The sequence below is a fragment of the Xenopus laevis genome, chromosome 8L (genome assembly GCF_017654675.1).
Source record: "Xenopus laevis strain J_2021 chromosome 8L, Xenopus_laevis_v10.1, whole genome shotgun sequence".
Classification (NCBI taxonomy): domain Eukaryota; kingdom Metazoa; phylum Chordata; class Amphibia; order Anura; family Pipidae; genus Xenopus; species Xenopus laevis.
The window spans coordinates 12917274-12925504 of NC_054385.1; the positions used below are offsets into that span (position 1 = coordinate 12917274).

An 8231-nucleotide genomic window follows, 5' to 3' on the forward strand; every position below is an offset into this window, starting at 1 on the left:
AAATTAATGCCAATGCATAAACTACAGATCCCATAATGCACTGTTAGGTCTTTACCCACTATAAGGCTATTACTGGAAGTGAGGGAGCCTGACTGCTGTTGCGTGTGCTATTTAGCTGACAAAAATGTTGGGCAACCAGGCTGTAGACTTTTATCACTGGCATGTGGAAAGGGCCTTCATCTCCCATGATGCACTATAAGGGTTGACCATAAGAGGTAGGTAGCGTTTGTATTGCTTATAATGTCATGATCAGGGCTGGCTTGTAACAGGACTACAGATCCCATCATGCTCTATGATTCCTTGGTTATATCAATACAGGGGCCACATTCGTATTGAATCCATTTCCCCCTGCATGTACCCAGTGTGCCTGCTTCCCATAACCAGCTCTGCTCTGATCAGTGCCCCCTGCACCCATAATGGCATGAATCCTAAGGGCAGACATTTATTCTTCTGATTTGTGCTACTTGTCTTTCTACTTAAGCCTCTCTGAACCGTCCCCCACTCTAGTGCTGAGGCCACTGACTGTCGCTACGATGAGTGTGACCGTTGGCAAATGACCGTTGGCAAATGACCGTTGGCAAATGACCGTTGGCAAATGACCGTTGGCAAATGACCGTTGGAAAATGACCGTTGGCATTTACAGCAGAGGCAGAGAAAATTGTCTAATGGTTCAGAAAAAAACAATAAAAACAAGTAAACCAAACACCCATTGCCTTAGAACTATAAGTTTTTCTGCTCTCACTCCCATTAGAGAGGAATATGGGGAGATTTTAGGCACTTTGACACCCACATGTGTTAGTAGATTGGGGGGCAGGGCTGCCATCAGAAGCCCATTTTCAGCTGATTCCCTGTATAAGTGTAATATGTAGGTGTCTGTATCCAAATAAAAAGACAAGTCAGTATTAATGGAATATATGTTCAGTGCCTCTCAACAGGCTGCAGTCCCCGTGTACAATTACAGACATGTCACATGTAAATAAAGTAATAGCCAGAGAGCACAATGGATCTTATACCATCATAGTGTATTTATTGCAGGAAAGTCATGCCAAGTTGCCTTAAATGACTCCCCCCTTTCCTGCTTGTCACACACATGTCATTTGGAACAGTTTCATGACAAGCAGCTCCCCAAGCAATTAGAGTGCTAGGCAATGGGACAATTTTGGCAGCAATGGCCCCACTACCCAAGCTGCTATAAATGATGGGTGACAAAACACCCGAAATTGCCCTTTGTATCATCTAAAAAGGCCCCCCTGTTCCCCGTAAATGGATCTGCTGCTCTTACCTCTGAATCCAGAAATGAAATAACGGTCATCTGTACCTGAGCCGTTACATCACCTTCCTTGCAGCTTTCAGCCAATCAGAGCTGAGCTGGGAGTGATGTCACGGAGATAAGGCATGATATCCCAGTAACTGACAGCCAATCACATGCTCAGGTACAGATCAAACTTGCACAGTCTAAAACAACACTAATAAAGTCCAAACATAAGCAGCTTTAGAGCCAGCGCCCCCATCAGATCTCCTGGGACCCCTGACTGGATTCCCCCTGTCCCCATTTAGATCTGTGTCTGTCACTGAACTACAGCTCAGCTACTAGTTATCACAGGGACTGCTGGGTAGTTTAGCAATGGCTAGAGACACAGATCAGTGAGACAGTGATGGGGGCAACCACTGAGGGGGTACAGGGGGTTCTGCATTCAGCGAGGAAGTGTAACTTTAGTAGCAAATGTCACATATAAAACAAAAAGTTTGATCCTGTTGTGCCACATATTCCTGTATGTTGCACTGGCAGGGAGGATGCTGGGAGTTGTATGCCCCAGTATCTAAAATAACATCTTTTCTATCGCTGCCGGCCCAGTCCGACCCTGTATGTTGTTGATCCACATCTTGGCTTTTGGGCTGGAAGCTGTAGCCCTGATCCAATGGACTGTTAATTGCCTATGACAAAGCTGTAGCTACAATGGTGCATTATAATTGTATAATTATATTATGTTTTATATTCAGGAATGTGCGTTTGTCCCTCTTTTGAGAGACACATAGATACAGAGGTTTTTCTGCTCACAGTGAAAGCTGCAGGGTCTGTTGTGAAGCACTCACTGAAGCACTTAGTTACTCATGTAACCCAGCACCTAATCATTTGCCACTTCTGCAATATGTTTCCTTCTCAACTGATGACAAATTCTCTTTAAAAAGAAAGAGATACAAAAGCAACAAAACCTCAATAACCCTCAAACTGACATTTATACAAAGGGAAGTATTCTTAGAAACTGTGGAATTATGGGAGATAAGCGTATGAGCTCACACTCTGGTTTGCTTCCCCTTTATCCATAGCTAAGCATGGTGTAACTCTGTCCCATTTTCTCCACAGATGAAGGAGTATCACAGAAGGCGACCACTCCAGCATCAACGGGAGGAAAGGAAAAAAGAATGAGATCCTGATAACCCGGCACAGCTCTCTCCAGAGCCAGTGAGTCAAACTGCTCATTCATTGATCATCCTGCCCTGTGTAACACTCGCTGTATTTATAACAATTTCTCCCCATTCATATTCCAGTCTCTTATTCAAATCAGTGCATGGTTGCTAGGGTAATTTGGATCCTAGCAACCAGATTGCTGAAATTACAAATTGGAGAGTTGCTGTATAAAAAAAACTAACTCAAAAACCACAAATAATAAAAACCAAGTGCAAATTATCTCAGAATATCACTCTCCACATCATACTAAAAGTTATGTTAAGGTGAACAACCCCTTTAAAGGAGAACTAAATTCCGTTTAGCCAAAAGTCCTGACTGGCCCCCCTCCACTGCCCCCCCTGCACAGTGTTACCTTTGAATTGTTTCCCCCTAGAAATAGTCATGCAGAGTCAGTGCAGCGGAGTTCACAGGCGCCATCTTCCGGTGCTTCGGTAATAATCTGGTCCCTTCAGCAATTTCCTTTACTTTCGCCCCATGCGCAGTTCTTCAACTCTTCATGTGCCAATACGGTGCTCACATTATGGAGGTTAAGTATCATCTCCACTGTCTTCTCTTAATGTATTATTGTGATAGGGCCATAATGGGGGGCTGTTCCTGCTGAATTGTGCTTAGTACAGGGAATACCTATGCTGCTATAGTTTTATGGGATCTCTTGGTGCTGGTGTCTGTATGATATTTAGGGGCTGTTGCTGTTACATTGTGCTTAGTACAGACGAGTATTACAGACTATGAGAGAACAGGGAGATGCCAGTGATATCAGGGGTGTAATTGTTGCCTTGACAAAAGTGCAAATGGAATATCTGCTTTACATTCACTGACTATGTCCCATATAATGTCAGGCCATTCCCCCTTTTCCCTGCAGGTAAGAGACGTAACACATAAGACAAGGGGAGAAATCAGAATACATTTCCCTCTTACTATTTCCATTAGACAAAGGGACAATAAAAAGTGAATGTGAAAATCAGATGTTATTAAGTGCGGGTGCAACTGGAGTTCTGCAGAAGTTCATTTCAGTCCATTTAGTAGATTTGCTGCTTTGTAACAACTCTCTCCTGTTCCGCCATATTGGAGAATGAAAGGGATCTAGGTCTTAACTCCCACCTGATCTCTGTTACTTTCTTTTTAGACTGAGAATCACTGCAGACAGATTTCCAGCATGAGATGCTCCAGGAGCATCAAGGAGAACGGACCAGGATTCCTCTGATGGGCCAAACTATTCTCCCTACTCTACCCTTCAGTCCCTTCATTTCCCTTGCTAGGATTTGGTCTGATCTATGGGGGAAAGTGTTTTCTATCAGGGTCCTTAGGCTCCTGGTTGGAAGGGAGACAATCGCTTACTGGCGCCAAGGGTGCGCTACACTTCTCTGCCCATCCCCTTCTTACTGTGGTGACTCAGTAGGGGAGCGCTGACATTAGAACGGAGTTTCCTTCACTGGCGGGGAAAATTACATTGCGCAAACTTGCGCATGCGCAGTACGGCCTCAGAAGCCAGGCGCGTCTCCTCCCCTCAGTGCGTGCCGCCATTTTAGATTAGTGGTGCATCATTTTCGCGTGCATTCGCTGAGACGCTGAGAGACAAGGCACAGCACGCAGGGGCACAGGGATCCACTCGGTCCTCTCCAGGTTTCAGAACAAACTACTCCTCCTTCCCTGCCTATTCCATCGCAGGTTAGCGTGTAGTTATTAATCTCTGTGGGTGGGGGACGCTCTCCTTGACCTAGCAATTAAGCTACCTTGCCACTTTTAGCCATCATCATGTCTGATGGGCCAAGTGAGGGTCTCTTTTCCAGGGCTGCACCCACTGCCTCTGTTACTTATTTGGCCTGTGCCAAATGCTGCAAACGTTTAACAAGAGGCCACAAATGTGTTAAATGTAAGTCTCAGGTTACTGAACCTCCAGTATCTACTCCACCTCAGAATCAGGCTAATCAAGGGGAATCCCCAGCTTCTAGCAGACCGGCTTCCCCACTCAGAGGGCATTCCACTCCAGAATGTGCATCCCAATTGGCCACTGGACTTCCTAAATTAGCTCAGTCCCTGGACAAGCTGCTTCCCCGTCTAGATAATCCTAGACCAAGGTCTTCTAAGCGCAGGGCTCCCTCTCCGTCTGATGAAGACAGTATTACTGTTCCCAGACACCAGTCTCCCTTCCCTCCAGACTCTGGGGATGAGGACCACTCAGAGGGTGAACTATCTTGTGGTTCCGGCCATGATGAGGAGGACTCCCATAAATTCTCGTCGGAATCTGTAGACTCACTGATTTCATCTGTACTGGAAACTCTTAACCTCCAAGAAACAGAGGCCACAGCTGAGTCCTCAAAGGTTGTTTTCAAACGACACAGTAAGACATCACCTGTTTTTCTTTCTCATTCTCAGCTTGATCAAATTATTCAACAAGAATGGGAGAAACCAGAGAGACGCTTCCAAGCAAACCGTCGATTCCTCAGGCAATATCCCTTTGCGCCTGATATTACTGACAAGTGGTCATCCCCACCATCAGTCGATGCTCCTGTCTCTAGACTTTCCAAAAATACAGCATTACTAGTCCCTGATGCCTCATCCTTCAAGGATTCTATGGACAAAAAATTAGATAGCCTACTACGATCCGTTTTTTCTGCCTCTGGTTCATCCCTTCGCCCAGTCATTGCCATAGTGTGGGTCAGCCGGGCCATCCAATCCTGGTCCGATACTCTCGTCAACGCTATAGCGGAGGGAGCCCCGCGTCACGAACTTTCTCAACTCGCCTCACAAATCAGGGAGGCAAACGACTATTTATGCGAAGCTTCACTTGACGCAACACAGGTCATTAGCAGATCATCAGCCCTCGCTATTGCAGCACGAAGATCCCTTTGGATGAAATTATGGTCTGCTGACCTCTCCTCCAAAAAGTCTCTTACATCCATTCCCTTCAAGGGTAAACTCCTCTTCCGGCCCGACCTCGATAAAATCATTAGCCAGGCTACGGGAGGTAAGAGCACTCTGCTGCCACAACCAAAGGCTCGTCCCACCTTTCGTAGAGGAAAGTTTTTTCGTACCTCCCAAAACAAGGGTTCGAGATCTTCTCCTCCAAGACCATCATTCTCAAGCAGGGGTCGTTTCGGGAACAAGCAAAGACCTTCCTGGCAAAACAGGAAGCACGTCTCTAAGACCACAGATAAAACTACCTCAGCATGACGCCATGCTTCCGAGAACAACTCCTGTGGGGGGGAGATTAAGACTTTTCGCAGATACGTGGGTCACGCTCATTCAAGACTCATGGATTCACGAGGTCGTTACCCGAGGCTACCACCTAGAGTTTTCATCTCTTCCCCCTCCATGGTTTTTCATGTCACGACTCCCACAAGAATCAAACAAACAATTAGCATTCCAAGACGTGATCGCCAGTCTTCTTCTCGCAGAAGTTATTATTCATGTTCCTCCTGCGGAGCGATTCAAGGGTTAGTACTCGAACCTTTTTGTAGTTCCCAAAAAGGACGGATCTGTTCGACCTATCGTAGACTTAAAAGAACTAAACAAATTCCTCCGTCCTCGGAAGTTCAAAATGGAGTCCTTACGTTCCGTCATCGCAGCAATGTCACCGGGTCAATTTCTCATGTATCTCGACATCAAGGACGCTTATCTGCATGTGCCTATTTTCCCTCCGCATCAGAAATACTTGAGATTTGCCTTCCAAAATCGTCATTTCCAGTTCACGAGTCTGCCCTTCGGCCTCACCACGGCCCCTAGGGTCTTCACCAAGATTATGGCCGCAGACATTCGCAGTGTAGGAATCAACATCACTCCCTACCTCGACGACCTACTGATCAAGGCACCTTCCATTCAGGAGGCTCAGCAAGCTCTAAAGACCTCCATGACCAAACTACAAGATCTGGGCTGGGTTCTGAACCTCACCAAATCCTCCCTAATACCCAGCCACTCCATGGTTTTCCTAGGCTTGACCTTCAACACGCAATCTCAAACGATATCTCTCCCAATCGAGAAAGTCGTCTGCCTCCAAAGCCACGACATACTGCGAGATTCTGCATGAAGGTTCTGGGAGTTATGGTATCCACCATAGAAGCAGTGCCATTTGCCCAATTCCATCTCAGGGAACTTCAGTGGAACATTCTCTCTTCCTGGAAAAGAAGATCCCTGCTACAGGAGATACAACTTTCTCAACTGACAAGGTCATCCCTCCTCTGGTGGTTACAGACCTCTCATCTCACCAAGGGGAAACGCCTCCGCGAACCTTGCTGGCGTATCCTGACGACGGATGCAAGCCTCTTCGGTTGGGGAGCAGTTCTCGAAGGACGGTCGGCTCAAGGGAAGTGGAATCAGCACGAGAAACATCTGCAGATCAACCTGCTCGAGATTCGGGCAATTCGGCTAGGTCTCCTCCACTGGCAACAAGACCTCGAAGGCCAAGCGGTGAAAGTTCAGTTGGACAACTCGACGGCGGTGGCTTACATCAACCACCAGGGCGGTACAAGAAGCAGGGGAGCGCTAAACGAGATAAAGCTCATCTTTCGGTGGGCCGAAGCTCGACAAGTTCAACTGTCAGCCATTTACATCCCGGGGTTGCTGAATTGGGAGGCGGACTTCCTCAGCCGTCAGTCCCTCGACCCGGGCGAGTGGTCACTAAACGACGAAGTCTTCCAAGAGTGGTGGGGCATACCAGAGGTGGATCTCATGGCAACCAGGCACAACAGGAAGGTTCTGATGTTCCTAGCTCGTTACAGGGATCCCCTGGCTCACGACGTCGCGGCCATTATGGCCCCCTGGCCCTTTCGGCTGGCGTATGCCTTCTCACCTCTGCCGCTCATTCCCAGAACCATCCGAAGGGTTCAAAGAGAACGGACCACACTTATTCTGATAGCACCAAGGTGGCCCGTCGGGCTTGGTTCTCAGACCTCCTCAATTTCTCCGTGGCAGAACCGCGGACTCTGCCATCACTGCCGGACCTTCTCACCCAGGGAGCGATCCGGCATCCAAACCCAGGAAGCCTCAACTTAACGGCCTGGCTCTTGAGACGCGAATCCTGACACAGAAGGGTTTTTCCAAGGCCGTCGTACACACAATGTGCGCAGCGCGGAAACCGGTTTCAGCCAGGGCCTACTATAGAGTTTGGTCCACCTACCGACAGTGGTGCTCTAAACTCAAGGTGAATTTCCGGGAGTTTTCCATTCCTCACATTCTGGAGTTCCTGCAAGAAGGTCTCTCCCTGGGCATGTCCTTAGGGTCCCTAAAATCTCAGATTTCAGCCCTTTCGGTTCTTTTCCAAAAACGTCTAGCTCTACTTCCAGACGTCAAGACATTCATGCAGGGAGTGGCTCATGTGGCTCCACCAGTTCGAGCGCCCTTTCCTGTTTGGGATCTCACCCTAGTGTTGCACGCTCTTCAACTGCCTCCATTCGAACCTCTAGCCTCAGTGCCTCTCCAGTGGCTCACCTGGAAGACGGTTTTCCTGCTAGCTATTGCCTCAGCAAGACGTGTCTCTGAGCTCAGTGCTCTTCCATGTAAAGCTCCCTATCTCATCTTCCATCCGGACAGAGCCGTTCTTCGCACCATCCCTTCGTTCCTCCCGAAGGTCGTCTCCGAATTTCATCTAAACCAGGAAATTATTGTGCCATCCTTCTGTCCTGCTCCAGCAAATCCTAAGGAAAGAGCCTTGCACCCCCTTGATCCTGTCAGAGCTCTAAAGTTCTACCTGCATAGAGTTCGAGATATCCGTAAGTGTGATGCTCTGTTGGTGCTCCCTTCAGGACCTCGCCAGGGAAGTCCG

At 47.8% G+C, this 8231-nt stretch overlaps 1 long non-coding RNA gene across 1 annotated transcript; it reads left to right on the plus strand.

The window, feature by feature from the left end:
• Nucleotides 1–27: 27 nt before the first annotated feature.
• Nucleotides 28–3645, plus strand: LOC121397113. The gene is made up of 3 exons (XR_005963462.1): nt 28–215; nt 2366–2464; nt 3597–3645. It is a non-coding gene; the product is annotated as an uncharacterized LOC121397113 (long non-coding RNA).
• The last annotated feature ends 4586 nt before the right edge of the window (nt 3646–8231 follow it).